Consider the following 21,514-nt stretch of genomic DNA (forward strand, 5'->3'; position numbering starts at 1 on the left):
CTTCCTAACATTACCATTCATTGGAGATTAGATACAAAACCAAGTACATAAGTGGTTTTGTTTCAATTCAGCTATGTCTGATTAAGACTATTCCTGTCTAATCAAGACTATTCTTGTCACTTTCACTCATTTCGATTATGCACATATGAGTAAACAAGAATTTGGAAACATAACATTCATGAGATCTCAATTAGTATTTGTAGAAACTTACATACATATCAATCCACTACGATACAAGGATTACTAAGACCCATCGTTGCAACATGTTCCTTAAAGGTCTTAGATACCAAACCCTTAGTTAGTGGATCAGCTACCATACACATGGTACTAATATGTTCTACAATTACTGTATGTTTCCGAACCTCCTCTTTTACAATAAGATATTTGAGCTCAAGGTGTTTGCTTCCTCGTGAGTTCGAATACTTATCATTTTTAGAGAAGTATACTGCGGCAGTATTATCACAATAAATTCTCAGCGGCTTGGCAATAGAGTCGACAAGTCCAAGTCCTGAGATAAAATTCCGCAGCCATAAAGCATGAATTGTGGCTTCATAACATGCCACAAACTCAGCCTCCATTGTGCAAGATGCATAAATACTTTGCTTAATGCTTCTCCATGATATCGTTCCTCCAGCTAATAGGAACACATATCCAGAAGTGGATTTTCTACTATCAGTACATCCAGCAAAGTCGGAGTCTGAGTAACCTATTACTTCCAGATTATCTTTTCTTCTGAAAGTAAGCTTATAGTCTTTCGTTCCTTGTAAGTACCGCATCACCTTCTTTGCTGCTTTCCAGTGAGTCATCCCTGGGTTACTTTGGTAACGACCAAGCATTCCTACTGCGAAGGTAATGTCTGGACGGGTACAAACTTGCGCATACATAAGACTTCCTACTGCAGAAGCATAAGGAATACTTTCCATTCCTTTTCTTTCAAAGTCATTCTTAGGACATTGCATGAGACTTAACTTATCTCCTTTCTGTATTGGTGTATCAGTTGGTGCACAATCCTTCATGCCAAATCTCTCTAAAACTTTTTCGATATAGCTCTTCTGAGACAAACCAAGTAGACCTTGTTTTCGATCTCGAAAAATTTCGATCCCGATCACAAATTTTGCCTCATTCATATCTTTCATTTCAAAGTTCTTAGAGAGAAATTTATTGGTTTCATACAGTAGACCAAGATCATTAGTGGCTAGGAGTATGTCATCCACATATAAGATCAAAAATATGAACTTACTCCCACTGACCTTCTGATATATACATTGATCAACAATGTTTTCTTTAAATCCGAAGGTCACAATGGTATCATTAAACTTAAGGAACCATTGTCTGGAGGCTTGCTTAAGTCCATATATTGACTTATTCAATTTACACACCATATGTTCCATACTAATTTCTGAGTAACCTTCTGGTTGCTCCATGTAGACCTCTTCCTCTAAACTCCCATTTAGAAAAGCTGTTTTCACAACCATTTGGTGAAGCTCTAGATCATAATGAGCCACCAAAGACATAATGATTCTAAATGAGTCTTTTCTTGATACAGGCGAAAATGTATCATGATAATCAATGCCTTCTTTCTGAGTGAAACTTTTTGCAACAAGTCTGGCTTTATATCGTTCAACTTTGCCTTTAGAGTCGAGTTTGGTCTTGAAGACCCATTTACACCCGATTTTCTTACACCCTTCAGGCAATTGAACCAGATCCCAGACTTTGTTCTGTTTCATAGATTTCAACTCTTCATTCATTGCATCAATCCATTTAGAAGAATTATTGCTATTTACTGCTTGTGAAAATGAAACTGGATCTTCCTTACTTGTCCCAATGTCATATTCAGATTCCTGAAGATATACTAAATAATCAGAAGAGATCGCAGACTTTCTTATTCTCTGAGATCTGCGTAACTCTACTGGATCATGAGATTATGGGTCCATCAATTGTGGTTCACTATCAACAGTTGGATAGTTTTCATGAGGAACAACAATATTTTCAATAGGTAAGGGTATGGGAACAGTTACCCTTACTTCTTTAATAACCACATTTCGTGGTTCAGTACTCCCACTATTCTCATGATTCTCAAGGAATCTTGCATTGTCAGTTTCAACAATTCTAGTGGTATGGTTAGGACAATAAAATCTATACCCTTTGGATTTATCAGGGTATCCAATAAAGAACCCACTGATAGTTCTTGAGTCCAATTTCTTTTCTTGTGGGTTATAGATTCTAGCTTCTGCTGCGCAACCCCAAACACGAAAGTGCCTTAAACTGGGTTTCCTACCAGTCCATAACTCAAAAGGAGTTTTAGGAACTGACTTACTAGGAACTCGGTTTAAGACATATGCAGCAGTTTTAAGAGCTTCACCCCATAACATAATGGGTAAAGTAGAGTTGCTCATCATGCTCCTAACCATATCCATTAGAGTTCTATTACGCCTTTCAGCAACACCGTTCTGCTGCTTGAAGTGGGGAAGCTTATTTCCTCTTCATCTTGATAGACATGAATGAGTAGGCATCATTTTCATGCCAAGATCTTTAAACCAGACTAGAACATCTTTCACCTTCGAAACATGATGATTTCGCGTTATTTCTGCATCAAAGAAGCATATCAAAGGATGTCTTCACATTTAAATACCGTAAATATATTTAAGTTTAAACTAGAACTCCTCATTCTTGTCATCCTTCCAACAAAAAGGAAAACCGTAGAAACCTATTGAGTGGAGTTCACCCCATTTTTGTGCATCTTAGGAAGCTAAAAGAATTCATTTTTGCCAACAGCTAAGAATCATTTGGCCACTTTTTAGCTTTACTAGAACGGTCGTCTGTGTGCCTACTTGAAACAACTACTCGAAGATCTTTCTGAAGTGTTTGCAATATCAATGAAGGTGATGTTGATGACAGACTACGTTCATACCACTCTACCAACTCCTTATAATTTCTTTTTGAGAAGGGAAGTCTTGAACAATCATTTTGGATATTTAGCAACCATTCATTGATACTAGAAAGAATAAGAAGTAATTGTTCAGTATCAAAACTCATAAACCACTATCGTTAAATTTTTAATCCGTCTAAACTCAATATATATTGACCTAAAGAACAAAAAGTAATAGAAAATAAACAAACAACAGTACAATCTTTGCCTTGAACATTACTGGTTCTATTTCAACATTATTACCATGAACATTACTTCACTTATAGAATGGATTCAATCTTGGGAAAGTTTTCACGAATCTGAATGTTATACTACCAGGTTCACTACTCTAACATACTTTGGTACATATGGAAAGCTCGTTGCAACTGATGTTTTGAACACACTCTCACCTCGCCAGCACAAGTAATTCAACAAATATTGTCACTTCTGATTATTGGCTCAAGCCTCATTACAAATTCTAAACATGTATGTAACAATTGGAGACCCCCCCCCCCCCACAGGCCATTCTTATATTAAAATACACTGATGCCTCATTTATTAACACAACCAAACCTATCGGTATAGGCATAATTGTCCATGATTTTCAAGCATACATTGCAGCAAAACACAATCCAAACTAGAGCCAGATCAATAGAGGAAAGTGAAACAACAATTTTATGGGTAAAAGAACACAACTACAAATTTGTCAAAATTGAAAAGCGATAACCAAGGAATTATATTAGGTACCTCCAAGGCCATCAAATCGAACAACACTGGCAAGTACTTTCTTATATGCGGACGATTAAGGCACTCATTCCGTCTTTCCACGACATCAAATTTGGTCACATAGGGCGCAAAAATAATATTCCTGCAGATACTCTAGCTAAATGGGCAAGGGAACACAAGTGTAATGGCAAAGTAATAAATGCTAGGGAGGGCAGACTTTGCAGACCTACTCCAGACCTCATCCGACGTGGGATAACACGTCAGATGAGAATCTGATGTGGCGCTAAGTTGTTGGAAGTTGGAAGTGGTACTTTGATACTGATCCATTGTTTCACCGAGATTACACTCCAGTCCCTGTTATTTGTTTTAATCTGGTCCGTCGAACATGATCGACAATCTGGATCAATACAAAGCCCAAATCCTCAACCCTCTATTCTATTCGACTAAAATGGCTCATTGTCTAACCTGCAACCGAGTGAAAAAGAAGGTGACTCTGTGAGTGATTCTATGAGGAACTTTCAGACTAATCGATGAAAATCTTTACACCAAACTCTAGGGTTTTATCATTAAAGTCAATTCTTGTGAAGAATCTAATTTCTGAAACCTTTTGACACACTTTCTCTTTCTACAAGAACATAAATTAGACGAACATAAATTAGACGACACATATTTAACGAGGTTCGGTCGGATATTCACGACCTACATCCTCGGATAAAGTCTGAATGGCTACATACTTTATTAACCACAACTGTGGTGATTCGTTACAATAATCGAATAGTAATCGAATGATTTAACTCCTAGAATCCTCTCTTATTTATAGAGAAGGTTTAGGGTTTCCTAGTTTCCCTTAACTGAACTAGGAAACAATATAAATATTATCTAACAATAATATTAGATATATTACAAGAAACATTATAATATATGAAACTGAATATTCTAGATCTTCACATATCTTCAAATATCTTGTAATAGTCTTGATCGTCGGATCTTCTCATCTCGATCCGCCTCTTATATCACGTGTTTACACACGTATCTCAATACCCTCCCGCAAGTTGGAGCACGGAAGATGTGAAGTGTCCAACTTGAAAAAAAATAGTGATATCACATCCAAAATTGTGACTTGAATCGCCTTGATTAGACGGAACAACCTACGTAATCAACGACTTCAGTAGGCTGAAAAAAACTCACTTGATGATGGGTCTTGAACATGACTTGAAGATTGATATCCCAATTATGATATGAACAAAGAAGATGATCACTTAATGTAGCAACAAATTCTAGTTCTCCACCGAAAAGGAAAATGGCTCGGCTGGATTGGATATACGGGACTTTCTTCTTATTTTGCTAATAATAGTGTGACCATGGGAGGGAGTACTTCTTTGCTAGTGTTGTTTCTTGTGGTGCTCTATTTGGACAGAGAAAATGCATTCTTCTTGTGTCAACTCAGGTGGTTTCGGTTGCTCAATGAAGCTTGAAAAAAAAGAAGTCACAAGACACAAACTTGGTGTTGAAAAAAGTCGACCAAGAGATTGATCGATTATATAATCACAACATTTAAAAAAATATATTGGAAAATTGCGGAAGCTTGAATCAGGATTGAACTACCTGCTCAGATACCATGTTAAATTCACGATTATATAATAATCGGAGATATAGACAGAAAGTAATGACACGATAATTTAACGTGGTTCGGTCGAATACTCAAGACCTACATCCACGAAGAAATAATTCTTTATTAATAATCACCACATACAATTGTATGTGGGTTGATCGGTTACATTGGTCAGACATAACTCGATCATTTAAATTCTGTAACCCAACTCATATTTATAGAGTGATTCGGGTTATCTAGTTTCCTAAGTTTCCTAACTAAACTTAGGAAAGAATGCAATATAAGAGATATCTTGAATATATGAATATATCTTCTGATTTTCATATATCTTGGTCTCTTCTTTTATCGTCGGATCTCTTCATCTCGATCCGTCTCATATATTTTGTATCTTTCGATATCTTCCATATCTTGTGTATTAGTAGTAACCATATCCAATATATCTTCCATATCTCAATACATAACACTGTAAAAAATCAAAAGAACAACCCAGAATAGGAAACAACAATCTTAGGAAGAAGATATAAATTCAAGTGGCATTGAGATGGAGAATATATGGTGTTTGAGTTGCGGGTGAGTGACTGCCTACTAACTAACCAGTAACCAATCACTGTTCAAACTTTTCGTTGGAAGATCATCAATCCAGGTAACCAGGGAAACAGGCTCTAACAAGGAACATCATTTTCTTCTCATTCTTAAAATTTGATGGTTTTTCTCTAGGACATTTCGAATGGGTTGTCATCATTAATCTGTTACAACCATCTATGTCTGAATATCTTCAGAAGCATAAACATCTGAATATCAATTCATATAGGGACTAGAATTTAAGGTCAGTCAAATAGAGTATCCAAAGAGAAAAACTCCAACACATGACAGGGAGGGGGCCGACTCATATCCTCATCGGACGTGGCGCGTCACATGGGATGAGGTTTGGAAAGTCCGCCCTCCCTAGCATTTCTCAAAGTAATATTCCTCCATCTATCCATCATTTGTATAACCACCGTACTCTTATTTTATTAATATTAGGTCTTTATTAATATTACGTCTCTTATTTATCAACCATCCTGATGCAGGGAGATTTTCAAAAGATCTTTTAAAAATATTAGATATTATCAAACCAAGTTATTTTAGTACTTTTGTTTTGTTAGTAGAGAATTATTAGTTTTAACAGTTTTACATTTTAGGAAACTTTATAAGTTTTAGATTTTAATAAACCAAAGAAGAAAGTTGTTTTATCTTCAAATCCCATGTAATGAAATAAATATGGAGGTGCCTTTAGCATATGGCACCTCCCATATTCACACTCACATGGCTGCAGCATTGAAGCAAGACAATAAGCAATGTTTCCTTATTTCTTAATTAGATTTTGTAAATATCAATACTTATTTCCTATACTTGTAAATGTGGACAACTGAAAGAAGAAAATATTCATATTAGAGGTGGGAAGGGACAGGTGGTTACACAAGAAGATAGAATTGTAGTCGAAAATAACTCGGGCTCGTGGAGGAAAGCGGCTAGAGAAATACATACACAACCTAAAACGGTGGAAAATTCTAGAACATCTACTACGAAGAGAGGCAGATTAGATAGAGAAGTAGAGGATTATGAAGATGGTGAAGCTGAAAAGAAGAGGAAAACAGTGGGAGAAGAGAACTTAGTTGAAAGGGTTAAGGCGGACAGCCCATTAAGGCCGCAAACCCAATGATAGTACAAAGTTGGAATTGTCGGGGGGCGGGGAATGACCCGACAATTCTGCACTTGAATGCATTCCTACGGGCGGTTAAACCGTCTATTATGTTCTTGTCGGAAACTAAATTATCACAAAGATCGTCGGAGATTTGGATACATGAATTAATTTATAAGAATTATCACATTATACTGGCAAATGGACTCAGTGGAGGTCTTTGGTTACTATGGGATGATGAGATAGACATTGAAATTATTTCTTTTTCTAAAAACTACATTCATTCGAGGATTAAAGAAATGGGAAGGGTTGAGAAATGGAGCTTACTTTTGGTTTATGGACCTCCAAATAGCAACGAGAGAGAGGAGTTTTGGGAGGTTCTTAGGAGTTTAGGCGCAATGATGAGGGAGCCATGGTGTGCCATGGGCGATTTTAATTCTATAACAGGAGAAATAGAAAAATGGGGAGGCAAAGGCTTAAACAAGAAAGCAGCAGAACAGTTTCGTAATGTGATAACGGATTGCAATTTGATTGACTTAGGGTTCTCGGGTCCGGCGTATACTTGGGCAAATGGAAGAGGACCAAAACATCATATCAGAGAAAGACTAGATAGAGTTCTAGTCAGTCCGGATTGGAGAACTCGATTCCCAGATGCACTAGTCAAACACCTCCCTAGGTTGAACAGTGATCATGCACCGATTATTCTAAATATCATAAAAGCTAAAATTAAAGGTGTACTCCCCTTTAGATTTGAATCTCATTGGATAGCTCATGAAGAATTTGAACATACAGTGCAAGAAGGATGGGAACGAACTTATGGGATCTTAATGATCGATTAGGCCAATTGTCGAAAAGATTGTCGAGATGGAGCAAGGACCGTGTAGGTCAACTATTCTCACAAATAAAATTAGCAGAGGAGGAATTATTAGAAGTTCAGCAAAGACCTCCGTCAAGTGAGAGTATTGAACAAGAACGACTAATTACAAAGAAGTTGGAGGAATTGAGAAAGTATGAAGAGATTTTTTGGAGGCAACGGGCAAAGAAACATTGGGTAGAAGATAATGATAAGAACACAAAGTTTTTTCACCTTTTCGTCTTGAATAGGAGGAGGAAGAACAACATTATGGCAGTAAAATTGGAGGATCATAGCTGGTCTTCGGACCCTACTGTTATTACTGACGTTTTTTTGTCTCATTTCTACGGGGCTTCAAGAGCGGAGTATACTACAGATTTTCCAGAAGAGGTAACATTACCTGCAAGTCCCATTGATTCAGTGGAAAATAAAGATATTAGTGTGGTACCTTCTAAAGAAGAAATATGGCAAACTATTAAAAAAATGAAGTCATGCAAAGCTCCGGGACCAAACGGGTACTCTGCTATTTTCTATAAGAAGTGTTGGGAAATTATAGAAGATGAGGTAACTGATCAAATAAGGAGTATCTTCGAATCGAGTACATTGCCAAGTAATATGAACCATACTTATCTTGCATTAATTCCTAAAGTGCAAGTTCCAGAGTCTCCAATTGATTATCGACCCATTTCACTTTGTAATGTCCTATACAAGGTAGTCACAAAAATCCTTACTAATAGGATTCAGCCATTACTAAATTCACTGATATCACCTACTCAGAATGCTTTTGTGCCAGGTAGACAAATTGCTGATAATATAATTGTTGCGCAAGAACTATTTCATTCGATTGCTAATTCTACGGTAAAAGAAGGGTCTTTCGCTCTTAAGGTTGACATGGCAAAAGCATATGACCAAGTTGATTGGAATTTCTTGAGTGAGGTTCTTCGAAGGTATGGTTTTATGGACAACACCCATCTCCTCATTATGAATTGTGTCTCGACAGCTTCTTTCTCGTTATTGATAAATGGGAGACCGAAAGGGTATTTCTATAGCAAAAGAGGACTTCGACAGGGTTGTCCGCTTAGCCCGCATTTATTTATTCTCTGTGCTCAGAAATACTTACTAAGCTGGTAAGTCATGCAGAAAATAATGGTTTATATAATGGACTTCGTATAAATAGATATGCTCTAAGTGTGAGTCACCTTATGTTTGCAGATGATTTGTTCTTCTTCGGAACAACCTTAGAATATAATATAGAGCAACTAAAAATTAATCTGGATTTATATGCGAGTTGCTCAGGTCAGTCAATCAATTATCAAAAATCTTCTATTCACTTTAGTAAAAATTGTGCGATAGCAAAAAGGAAGAGTATTCTGGACTTGTTACGGGTTAAAGAAATGAAGGTTAATGATATTTATTTGGGGAACTTCTTGTTGAAACCGAAGCACAAAATTAACTCTTATGAGTTTATTATCGACAAGATAGAGAGAAAGCTATTGGGGTGGAAAAGGTCTTCGTTATCGCATGCTGGTAGAACGATTCTACTAAAGAGTGAATTAGCTTCGATTCCCATTTATTTTCTTTTTACGAACATAGTTCCGAAGGGGGTGGTTAAGAAAATAGAAAAGCGCCGAAGAGATTTTTGGTGGGGACATAGTTCAGAGACAAAAAAGTTACATTATTTGAATTGGAAGAAGATGCAAGCGAGTATTAAAGAAGGGGGATTGGGAATTCGTGATATGGGTCTTGTCAATCAAGCACTAGTTGGGAAACTCACATGGAGATTCATAACGGAACCGGATGTTCTTTGGGTGAGATTGCTGAAAGCTAAATATTTAAAATCATCGAATTTCTGGACTTATAAGATAAAAATGTCTTCCACTTCAACATGGAGAAGTTTACTGGAGATGCGGGCATATATAAAACAGGGAATGTGCTTCATGGTAGGCAATGGAAAAAATATTCGAATTTGGGAGGACCCGTGGGTGCCGGACATAAGAGGTTTCAAACCTCATAAGAAAGAGTTGGAAGAAGTACCAAATATATTCTTAGTGACAGATCTATGGAGGAAGATGGAAGATGGAATGGGAGGTTGCTAGACAAACTTTTTGATGATTTATCAAAAAGGGCAATTCTACAAATTCTATTGGACAGCGAGGAAGAAGAGGATAAACTAATTTGGGTATACACGGAAAAAGGAAATTTCTCCACTGAGGCGCTTTATACCACTATCTTGAAGGAACAACCGAGCTCGTCCACTCACATGGAGCTACCGAATGGCTTATCTTGGACAAAGATATGGAAAAAATATAATCTCATGCCAAGAGTCAAAACCTTTGTTTGGAGAATATTGCATGATGCATTACCAACAAAGGTAAAATCACTAAATTTTAATCTACATGTTCCGAAAATATGCGCTATGTGTAAAGAAGAGAATGAAGATATTGATCACTTATTTAGAACTTGTAGAGTTGCAAGAGAAACATGGATGAACTACCCATTACATCCTAGGGTGGATGGAGAAGAGGATTTTACACAATTACTCTGCAAATGGATTATGGATATTGGAAATGGAGAAGCCACAGAGCTTCGGTTTTATGTGGCTTGGTGTCTATGGAAATCACGAAATAAATGTGTGTTCGAGCATGTTATTCCAAAAATGGCACTCTCCTGAATATTGAACACACAACTGTAGAAGCATTGGAGCATAGCTCCTATTGTGTCCCACCAGGAGATACAAAACTTAAGATAAATTGTGATGCAGCGTTTGCCGATGGAAGGGCGTCGGTAGCAGCAGTATGTCGAAATGCGCAAGGAGAATTCGTTATGGCCTTTGTCAGAAAGTGCTCCATCTCGACAACAGTTGAAGCTGAAGCTCAAGTAGTTAAATTGGCCATTGAGACAGCAAGTAGGTTACCAGAGTATGTGTGTATAGTTGAAGGAGACTCACAAACGGTCATAAGTGCGTGTTCGAAGAATTTAGAAGAAATTCCTTGGCGAATTTGAACTACTATGAGAGAAATACATAAGGGAAAGGAAAAACCTCGGGACATAAAGTTCAACCACTGTATTAGGAGTGCAAACTCTGTAGCTCACTTATTGGCGAAACAATATTTTAATTCCAGTTTAGAGCAAACATTGGAGATCTATGATTCTCCTTCTTATCTTGTAAGCCAGTTGGCGGCAGATGTAACCAATATAATTTCTCGCTCAAGTAGCTAATAAATTTAGGCATTGGCCTCGTTTCATCAAAAAAAATAATCAGAATTACCATTCTTACATTTCTAATTAGGTTATTTTCCCTTCTTGTAAAGTTAAGCACATATCAATTACCAATAAAGAATACCTCGATTCAATATTATTTCATGTCAGATTTTTTATATTTTCACATGGTATCACGAGCATAAGGAGTTCATCTTGTTTCTTCGGTAGTCTCTGAGCCTTATATTCATTATAAGTATTTGGTACGCACTTAATGTGAGTTCGTCTATCATCAATCCTCATTATTATTATTTTTTTTCTTATTCTTCTTGAATATTTTTTGGATTAGACTGGTTCACTTTCGATCACATCTAGAGATAAGTCTATCTCATTAGACATTAGGCCAGACTCGATTCAATTTGGATTTGATCCTGTTCTTAATTTATTTATTTTCCTTACGTTCACTGGCCACCATACACTTTTCCAACTGTAAAACTTAGATTTAGGTTTAATTTTTTTCATTCCGAGCTAACAACAGGGGCCTTTAGACTTGATTTTTGGGCGCAACATATAGTTTTGGGCCCCCCCATTAACCTTCTGTAGACGCCCTTGACTAATCCAGACCAGTGTTGATCTCTCGGTTTGGCCTTACTCCTCGAACCTAAGTCTCTCAATGGATATCCGAATATTCGACATCTTATCCGCCTCCATATTCGAATTTCAAAAAAATATCCGAAATTTCGAATTCGGATACGGATATTCTTTATCGGATATCTGTTTATCGGATATCGGATACACTCATATTTGACCCGATAAATATCTGTATCCGATAAGTAATATAAAAATTAAAATTTATTCATAATAATATATAAAATGTATGGTTGAGATTTTTTATTTAGATCTAATGGATATTATCCGATAAGTGTCGGACTCAATATCCGATATCTGTTAATATTATCGTATTCGGATATTGATTTCTAATATCCGTCGGATAATTATCGGATTCGGATATTCGGATAGCTTGTCGGATACGGATATGCCTATATCCGATCCGTTAAGCTATGTTTACAGGCCTGCTCGAACCCCGGATTTGACCCGAGACTCAACCTGATAAACATCCTCTGTTCTCTGGTAGAAACCCTGATCGTCGTAAGGCATCACATCCTTCATCGACGACATCTCTCATCGAATCTCTTGTCGGCCAATATTCCTTTTGGCTGATAACCTGTATCGATCCGCAATGACTTTTCTCCTACCTGAATTAAACCCACCCACCACGAACAACAATTGATCATCCCTGATCGATCTTTAGTCTCTTTCTCCCTCTAATACTTGCCGGCAGTACTCACACGACCCGTTTGGTCGATTTTCGTTTTTTGTTTTGTAATTCACTACACAAAACAGATTAACAGACCATCACATAGACTTAGAACGAGCACACATCCTTTTCTCGGTGATAAACACCACCTTTTCTAATTAAAACTATTGGTCGGTTTGCAACTTATTCGTGACGCTTTCTCCCATGTTACTAACTTTCCTACATTAGCCGCACTGTTACGATTACCCTCTAACCACGTATTTTCCACAGATCTGACTTTACAGAACTGTCGTATTTCTTCGTTAAATATTCTCTCAACATAGTACTATGTTTGACATTTCTCCGGCCTAGTCATTCCGTGATAATTTTACCTCGTCGATTGACTGATTTATTATTTTTGTGGGCATCTTCTTTCAAACGATGCATCATTTATCAACAATTACCTTGACACCATCATTTGGTTTTTACTTTTCATCCAACATTTTAGGATTTGGAGAATGATTTTCTTGCAACTTTAAACACAACAATATAATTTTTGTTGTCGCTCCTTCAGTCAATAATTGACATTTTTTCGACATTGACTTTTTTGTCGACTATAACAACATTATTTGAGTTGTCCCTTTTTCAACCTCCTTTCGCTACTTTCTCATTCTATATGTTTTCGACAATGCATTTCCCGTGAAACATAACTACATCACTTTTGTTAACCCTATTTTTCTCCATTTTTTGACTTTTTTGGTTCACCCAACTACTACATGAATGAATTTGAAGAACTTTAACAAAATTGAAGTGGGGAAGCATATTTTCTCTTCATGTTGATAGACATGAATGAGTAGGCATCATTTTCATGTCAAGATTTTCACACCAGAGTACTAGAACATCTTTCACCTTCGAAAACAGTTTGATTTCGCGTTATTTCTACATAAAAGAAGCATATCAAACAATGTCTTCACATTTAAATACCATAAATATAGTTAAGTTTAAACTATAACTTACATGGAGTTTTCCTTATTTTTGTCATCCTCCCAACAAAATGGGGCAAACTCATAGAAATCTATTGAGTGGAGTTCTCCCCATTTTTGTGCATCTTAGGAAGCTAAAAGAATCCATTTTTACCATCTTATGAAGGTGATGTTGATAACGACCATGTTGTTCATATCAAACTTATTAAGTAAATTGAGAAATTAAAATTTCAAATTTTAGAACTCAAAAGAGGTTGGGTCGGAGCTGAATTTTTTAGGTTGAGCTAAGGTTGAAAATTTTGAGTGAAAAGAATATTTTTTTGGACCTAAAACAGACTGGAGTTGGAGTTGCTCTTATAATATTCTTCTTTGAACCCTAATTATTCTATCGAGAATATTGTTTTTCACTTCTCCGCGATCAGCAAATATTCAAATTCTACAACAACTAGTACCAATAATCAACTAAAGTTTTCTATTTCAAGTAAAAAAGAAGAAGTTGGGCTAAATCCTTTTCTATCAACCATCCTTACCCCAACACTCCAGACTTCATTAAGATTGAGGAATGTGAGAGTACTATGAAGATGGTGTAATTCAGGTGTAACTAAATAGATAAATAATTACAAGAGAGTGCTCATAGAATTCCATAACAGAAACCAAAAGTTGTTAGAGAGTTAGTTTTTTCTGTTTTGTTGAAAAGTTAGAGAGTTAGTTAGAGTTAGTTTTTTCTGTTTTGTTGAAAAGTTAGAGAGTTAGTTAGAGTTAGTTTTTTCAGTTTTGTTGAAAAGTTAGAGAGTTAGTTTTACTTCTTTCTCTCTCTACAATAACTATAAATACAGTAATACTAGTTCATTACTAAATAAGATTTTGAGCTTTTATCAAGAAACCATTTAGCCAGGAGGACAGAATTCCAAGAATCAGGTTCTTCATCTAAACTTACCCATTTCTCTTTTCAGTTTTGATTTCTTGAAAATTAAAATCATGGAAGCAGTAGGTTCGTCTGAAATTTCAACAGAAAAAAAGAAAGTAGGTTGGTATGAACTTCTACCTGAACTAATAAATGAGGTAGGTAAAAAAATTACCATCTATGCTGATTACATTAGATTTCGTACTGTTTGTAAGAAATGGAGTTTATCTTTATCATCAACCCCTAGTCATCTTCCTCCCCAATTTCCATGGGTAATGTTTTGTTCATCAGAAATACGATCAAATCAAATTGATTTCTTCAATCTTTTAGAAAACAAAGTTCAACATTTGAATCTGCAGGAGGTTAGGAGTAATGATTGTTATGGGTCTTCATTAGGTTGGCTTATTTTACTAGAAGGAAGATCATCAAACATCATCATGTTAATGAATCCCCTTACTAAGGTTCAGTTCAAACTGTGAAGAGGTGCGTACCTTTTGATAATCGACTCGGATGAAGCCGAGGATGACGAAGTAATAACTCGGTTGAATCCGAGTAATGGAAGAAGATGCTCTCGGTGTGAACCGAGAGGAAGGACAGCAGCTCTCGGTTGAACCCGAGAGGTATGAGAGTGATTCTCGGGTGAAACCGAGAGTGGAAGAATAACTAAACTCGGTTGAATCCGAGAGGAGGCAGCAGCAGCTCCGGTGAGACCGAGAGATGAAGTGAGATAGTTTCGGAGAGAACCGAGAAGAAGAAGATGATATGTTAATTGTGTGAGAGAGAGATTAAGGTAAAACCTTTTGTTTATTCACAATAACATGTTTATTACATTATGTATCGATCTCTTTATATAGGTTTACATTGAAGAAGTTTTAGAAATAGAAAATAGAAATAGAAAAACTAATTAATACAACATTCCTAATAGCACTAGGATTAGGATTCCTAATTATAGTAGGAAATCCTTGCCCTAACAATGGACTAATCCACTCGGTTTAGCCGAGTGGAGTAGACTCTCTAACACTCCCCCTCAAGTTAGAGCGGGAATGGAAGTAACGCCTAACTTGCCAATAATGTTCTTGAACGGTTCTGCCCCGAGTGGTTTGGTGAAGATATCTGCAAGCTGAGAATCTGAACTTGTAAAGCGCGTGGCAATGACGTTATCTTTGATCTTCTCACGAACGATGTGGCAATCTATCTCAATGTGTTTGGTACGTTCGTGAAAGACTGGATTATCAGCAATGTGGAGAGCGGCTTTATTGTCGCAATAAACTGTCATCGGATCCGAGTGATCAATTCCAAAATCAAGTAATAAATACTTGAGCCATTGTAATTCGCATGTGAGGATGGCTAAAGCTCGATATTCTGCTTCTGCCGAAGACTTGGCAACGGTGGGTTGCTTCTTTGATTTCCATGAAAGTGGGCTAGATCCCAACATTGTAAAATATCCTGTAGTCGATCTACGGGTCGAAGGACAACCAGCCCAATCTGAATCACAGTAACCTGTGATATGGAGAGAGCTGTTTGCGGATAAAAATACTCCTTTATCAAGGGTACCTTTCAAGTATCGTAGTACGCGATGGGCGGCGTCTAGGTGTACCTGACTAGGTGTTTGCATGAATTGACTAAGGTTATTCACAGCAAAAGCGATATCTGGCCGTGTAACTGTTAAGTAGAGAAGCCGGCCAATTAGGCGACGGTAAACTGACGGATCCGTCAATGGTGTACCGTCAGTGGGACTAAGGCGAAGTTTCTGTTCCATAGGGAACTCAGAGGGACGTGCAGCGGTTAGTCCAGAATCTTTTAAAATATCAAGTGCATATTTTCTTTGACATAGAAAGATGCCTTGTGACGAACGAGAAACTTCAATACCAAGGAAGTACTGGAGACGTCCTAAATCTTTTAGGGAGAAAGCATTATTTAAGAATGATTTTAACTTGGAAATAGCATGATCATTATTTCCTGTGATAATGATATCATCCACATAGACTAGAACATAAATCTGAGTGGAGGGGGAACGAAAAGTAAAAAGTGAATAATCACTCTTAGATTGAGAGAAGCCACGTTCAAGTAGAACGGAGGAAAATTTGGAAAACCACTGACGGGAAGCCTGTTTGAGACCATAAATAGATTTGTGAAGGCGGCATACTTTAGACTCCCCCTGAGATGAAAATCCGGGGGGAAGTTTCATGTAAACCTCCTCATGAAGGTCGCCTTGGAGAAAGGCATTATTAACGTCCAATTGATGGAGAGACCAGCCTTTAATGGCGGCGAGAGAGAGAAGGACACGAACGGTTACTAGTTTAGCAACCGGAGCAAAAGTATCATTGTAGTCCAAGCCCTCTATTTGAGTATAGCCTTTAGCCACTAAGCGAGCTTTATAACGTTCTATGGAGCCATCGGGCTTGAACTTTATTTTATACACCCACTTACAACCAATAGGTTTCTTGCCGGGTGGTAAGTTGGTGAGTGTCCATGTTTTGTTTTCTTCCAAGGCCGAAATTTCCTTAGCCATGGCTTCTTTCCAATGAGAAGATTTCATTGCTTGTGAGAAAGAAGTTGGTTCGGTGGAAGATAAGACCGAGGAAAGAAATTGTTGATGAGATGTCGAAAAGGAATTGATAGAGAAATAGTTTTCAAGTGGGTACTTGACAGTAGTGGTGTTGGAGCAAACGTAGTCTTTGAGGTGACAAGGGGGTTGACGAGACCGAACCGGTCTGCCGGTGTCAACGGCGGGAGCGCCGGAAGGGAGATCGCCGGTCGGTGGAAGAGAGACGACCGGGCCGGGATTGTGAATGGGGGTTGCTCTCGGTACCCCTGAAGTGGGTTGGCCGTCAGAATGTTCTGACGGCACCCCTGAACCGGGGAGCCCGTCAGAGAGTTCTGTGGGCACCTCCGTAGGAGAAGCCGGAACCTCTGTCGGCACCCCCGAAGGGATAGCAGCAGGGGTGTCTGCAGGCACCCCTGAGGCTGAATCCACAACCGGGACGACAGGGACAGTAGGTTCTTCGGTGAACCTGCTGCTGTCGGCCGGTGAATTGGTGGAAGACTCGGCTGTCACCGGAAACTCAAAGGTTCCGTCATCATCTAAAGAGAGAGATGGAGACGGGTCGGCGTGAGGAGCTTGTGCCGGAGATGGAGAAGCCATCGGAAAACGGTTTTCGAAGAATGTGACGTCTCTTGAGATGAAAATACGTTTAGTAGATAAGTCGTAGATACGATAACCCTTTTGTCCACTTGGGTAGCCAAGAAAGATGCCGGCGGATGACCGGGCATCCATCTTGGTTTTGACCAAAGGTATACGGGCATAACAAAGGCATCCGAAGACGCGTAAGTGTGAAAGATTCGGAGGAGTACCCATGAGAATTTCATGAGGGGATTTCCCATCAAGGATTGGTGTGGGTAGTTTATTAATGAGATAGACGGCGGTTAGAACGCATTCTCCCCAAAAAGAAAGAGGGAGATGAGCTTGAAGTCGTAAAGATCTAGCGACCTCAAGAATATGTCGATGTTTTCGCTCTACAACACCGTTTTGTTGGGGGGTATAAGTACAACTTCGTTGATGGATAATCCCCTTCTCAAGAAACCAACTTTGAAGAGAATGATTTATGAATTCGGAACCATTGTCCGATCGAATTGTTTTTATTACACACTCAAATTGTGTTTGAACATAATTAGAGAAATTCCTAATTTGGACGGTAGAATCCGATTTAGAATTTAGGAGAAATATCCAAGTACAACGAGAAAAATCGTCAACAAGGGTCAAGAAATAACGACACCCGGAGGTGGAGGGAACCGGAAAAGGACCCCATATATCGGCATGAACCAACTCAAATATATGAGTGGAAGAAGTGGTGCTAGTAGGAAAAGGCAATCGACATTGCTTAGAAAGTGGACAAACATCGCACGGCACTTTATTAGATAAAAATTTAAAATTCATACATGGAAGTCTTGAATTAAAAAATTGAAAACGAGAAAAGGAAGGATGGCCTAAACGGCAATGCCATAAAGAAAAAGACTCATGACTAGATTTATCTTGGACTAAATTTGAAACGGAAAAAATTTGACGCTCCGTGCGAAGGAAGTAAAGGTCGTCATGAAGACTACCATGCCCAATCTCCATCTTCGTTGATCGGTCCTGGAAAAGACATAAGTCATTGTCAAATAAGACGGTACAACGAAGAGATTTAGAAATTTGAGATATAGATATGAGATTAAATTGAAAAGATGGAATATGAAGCACATCTTGTAAATAAAAATTATTGGAAAAATAAACCGAACCAATATGGTGGACTTTAACTCTTGATCCATCGGGTAATCTAACAAATAGATCCGGAGGAGCAAGGGAATAGGAAGAAAAACGGGATAAAACCGAACATATATGCTTAGCGGCACCGGAATCAATAACCCAAGGAGGGTGAGAAGAAGAAGTATACTTACCGGTGAGGTTGACAAGTGGATCCTTGTTGAGACGGTGAGAGGATGTGGGCTGTTTGTGTTGATCCAACAAAGCCAAAACCGATTGATATTGCTCCGGAGTTAGGGATGTTGCTGTAGGCACCCCCACATCGGTTTGATGTGTGACCGAATTGGTGGCCGCATCTTGCCGAGAACGTGGTCTTCCACGTTGACCATAGTTTGGTGGATAACCATGGAGTTTGTAGCATGTTGAACTATCATGGCCATGAAGTTTACAATGATCACAAAACGGTCGTTGGCGTTTTGGTCTTTGTTTATCGGAACCATAGGACCGATTTTGATTATATTCATTGAAACCAACGGCTAGGGCAGCAGCGTTGTTATCTATATTCATAGGAGAAACAATGTTTTGTTGAACCTCTTCTTGTTTAACAAGAGAATGAATTCGAAGAATAGAAGGGAATGGTTCAATCAACAAAATTTGACTCCGAATTGAGGAGAATCGGTCATTAAGACCTTGGAGAAACTCCATAGCTCTATCTTGATTTGTCCGATCAATCAAGGATCTACCATGACCACATGTACAAGGCTCGGTAATTAGCAAAGAGTTAAGTTCATCTTGAAGAGCCTTGAGTTTGGTAAAGTATGTGGAAACATCGGAATTATCTTGTTTTAGACAAGAAATAGCTCTCTTCAATTGGAATATTTTGGGAGCATTGCTTTGGTGAAAACGATCATATAGATTGTGCCATATATCAAAAGCCGATTCATCATATAAGATTGAATCACGAAGAGGTGGATCAACGGAATTGATGAGCCAACTAGAGACGAGATCATTACATCGTCCCCATAATTCTAATTCTTTTGGATCGGTGGGTTTTTCAATGCTTCCATCAACGAAACCAAGTTTAGCTTTAGCCCTTAAGGCCTTAGTCATTCCTCGTGACCATGAGGAGTAATTGTCACCGGTTAGAAGCGGTGTGATGAGAATAGTAGTAGGAGAATCCGAGTGGTGAACATCAAACGGCCCACTATTGGTGCTAGGATTAATTTGAGAGATCTCCGAAGATTCGGGGGTAGTCATCTTTCAAAAAAAAATTGAATTCTTTAGGCTCTTATACCATGTGAAGAGGTGCGTACCTTTTGATAATCGACTCGGATGAAGCCGAGGATGACGAAGTAATAACTCGGTTGAATCCGAGTAATGGAAGAAGATGCTCTCGGTGTGAACCGAGAGGAAGGACAGCAGCTCTCGGTTGAACCCGAGAGGTATGAGAGTGATTCTCGGGTGAAACCGAGAGTGGAAGAATAACTAAACTCGGTTGAATCCGAGAGGAGGCAGCAGCAGCTCCGGTGAGACCGAGAGATGAAGTGAGATAGTTTCGGAGAGAACCGAGAAGAAGAAGATGATATGTTAATTGTGTGAGAGAGAGATTAAGGTAAAACCTTTTGTTTATTCACAATAACATGTTTATTACATTATGTATCGATCTCTTTATATAGGTTTACATTGAAGAAGTTTTAGAAATAGAAAATAGAAATAGAAAAACTAATTAATACAACATTCCTAATAGCACTAGGATTAGGATTCCTAATTATAGTAGGAAATCCTTGCCCTAACAATGGACTAATCCACTCGGTTTAGCCGAGTGGAGTAGACTCTCTAACACAAACTTCCACCTTTTACATTTGATGAATCAATGACATTGGATATATCAATGAAGAAAGTTGTTTTATCTTCAAATCCCATATCACAGGATTTTGTATCTGTAGTCTTTAGTTCAACAGGGGAATTGGGTTTTTATAAGAAAGGAGATGAATCATGGACATTTATCGGAGAAGCTCAATCTTATTCCGAAGATGTTATGTATTATAATAACTCATTCTATATTGTAAATGGAGCAGGATCTCTAGCAATTTGTGATGTTATTAATGGTGTTCTTACATTAGTTTCTACAATCAAACCACCACCACCGGAATCACTGTACCTCAGTGATGACTTCATTTTTTTATCTGGTGAACTCATTCGGGGAACTATTGCTGGTTTTGAAGTTTTACTTAGATGATCCTGAGGTTCAAAATCGAACCTATAAACCAACTTTCAATGTTTACAGACTCGATCCGAGCGAGCAAAAATGGGAGCCAGTTTCAAGCTTAGGCGATCGAATGTTGTTTGTGGGTGGTGGTTATTCATCGTCGTGTCTCTTAGCTACTGATTTTTCTGGTTGTGAAGGTAACCGCATCTATTTTATAGATGACCTAATAAGTAAGAATGGAAACAAAGATCACTATATGGGAGTATATGATTTAGCAAACGGTAGTATCAAATGGACACCAATGTTTAGCACCATGTCTTGGTCAGATCCTGTTCCTATTTGGTTTACCCCTAATCCATGTTAAGTTGGGATCCTGGAAGAATATTTGACACAAGTATTTGAAGTTGGGTTGTTCTCTTTAGTTATGCTATTAGCTATCGACGAAACGCGTGATCTGTTGGTTAAGAAAATTGTTGTCTTGTTAACCCTATTTCTTTTTGTGGTAATGTTCTACTTGTTAAGGTTTTTTTCTTCTTCTTTTTATGATGGGGCTAGTCTTGGTTTAATGATGATAGAATGTAAATTTACCCTTCAACTGGTTAAACCCCTGTTTTGAAACGTTCTAGCTTAAGAATCAAATAAAATGAATTTGAAGTATTTTCTCTTCATCTTGATAGACATGCATGAATGAGTAGGCATCATTTTCATGTCAAGATTTTCACACCAGACTATAACGTCTTTCACGTTCGAAACATGATATTTTCGAATTATTTTTGCATCAAAGAAGCATATCAAACAATGTCTTGACATTTGAATACCGTAAATAAATTTAAGTTTAAACTAGAACTTACGTAGAGTTCTCCCCATTCTTCTTGTCATCCTCCCAACAAAAAAGGCAAA

General features: G+C 38.0%; 2 pseudogenes; one reads left to right on the forward strand and one right to left on the reverse strand.

The window, feature by feature from the left end:
* Positions 1-218: 218 nt before the first annotated feature.
* On the reverse strand, positions 219-836 carry LOC147565811 (secreted RxLR effector protein 161 pseudogene; annotated as a pseudogene).
* A 13,400-nt stretch (positions 837-14,236) lies between these two features.
* LOC147565812 (F-box protein SKIP23-like) lies at positions 14,237-20,978 on the forward strand (annotated as a pseudogene).
* The last annotated feature ends 536 nt before the right edge of the window (positions 20,979-21,514 follow it).

Source organism: Eschscholzia californica, unplaced genomic scaffold (assembly GCF_041429995.1).
Source record: "Eschscholzia californica isolate CP2 unplaced genomic scaffold, dmEscCali1.0.p SCAF_1, whole genome shotgun sequence".
Classification (NCBI taxonomy): domain Eukaryota; kingdom Viridiplantae; phylum Streptophyta; class Magnoliopsida; order Ranunculales; family Papaveraceae; genus Eschscholzia; species Eschscholzia californica.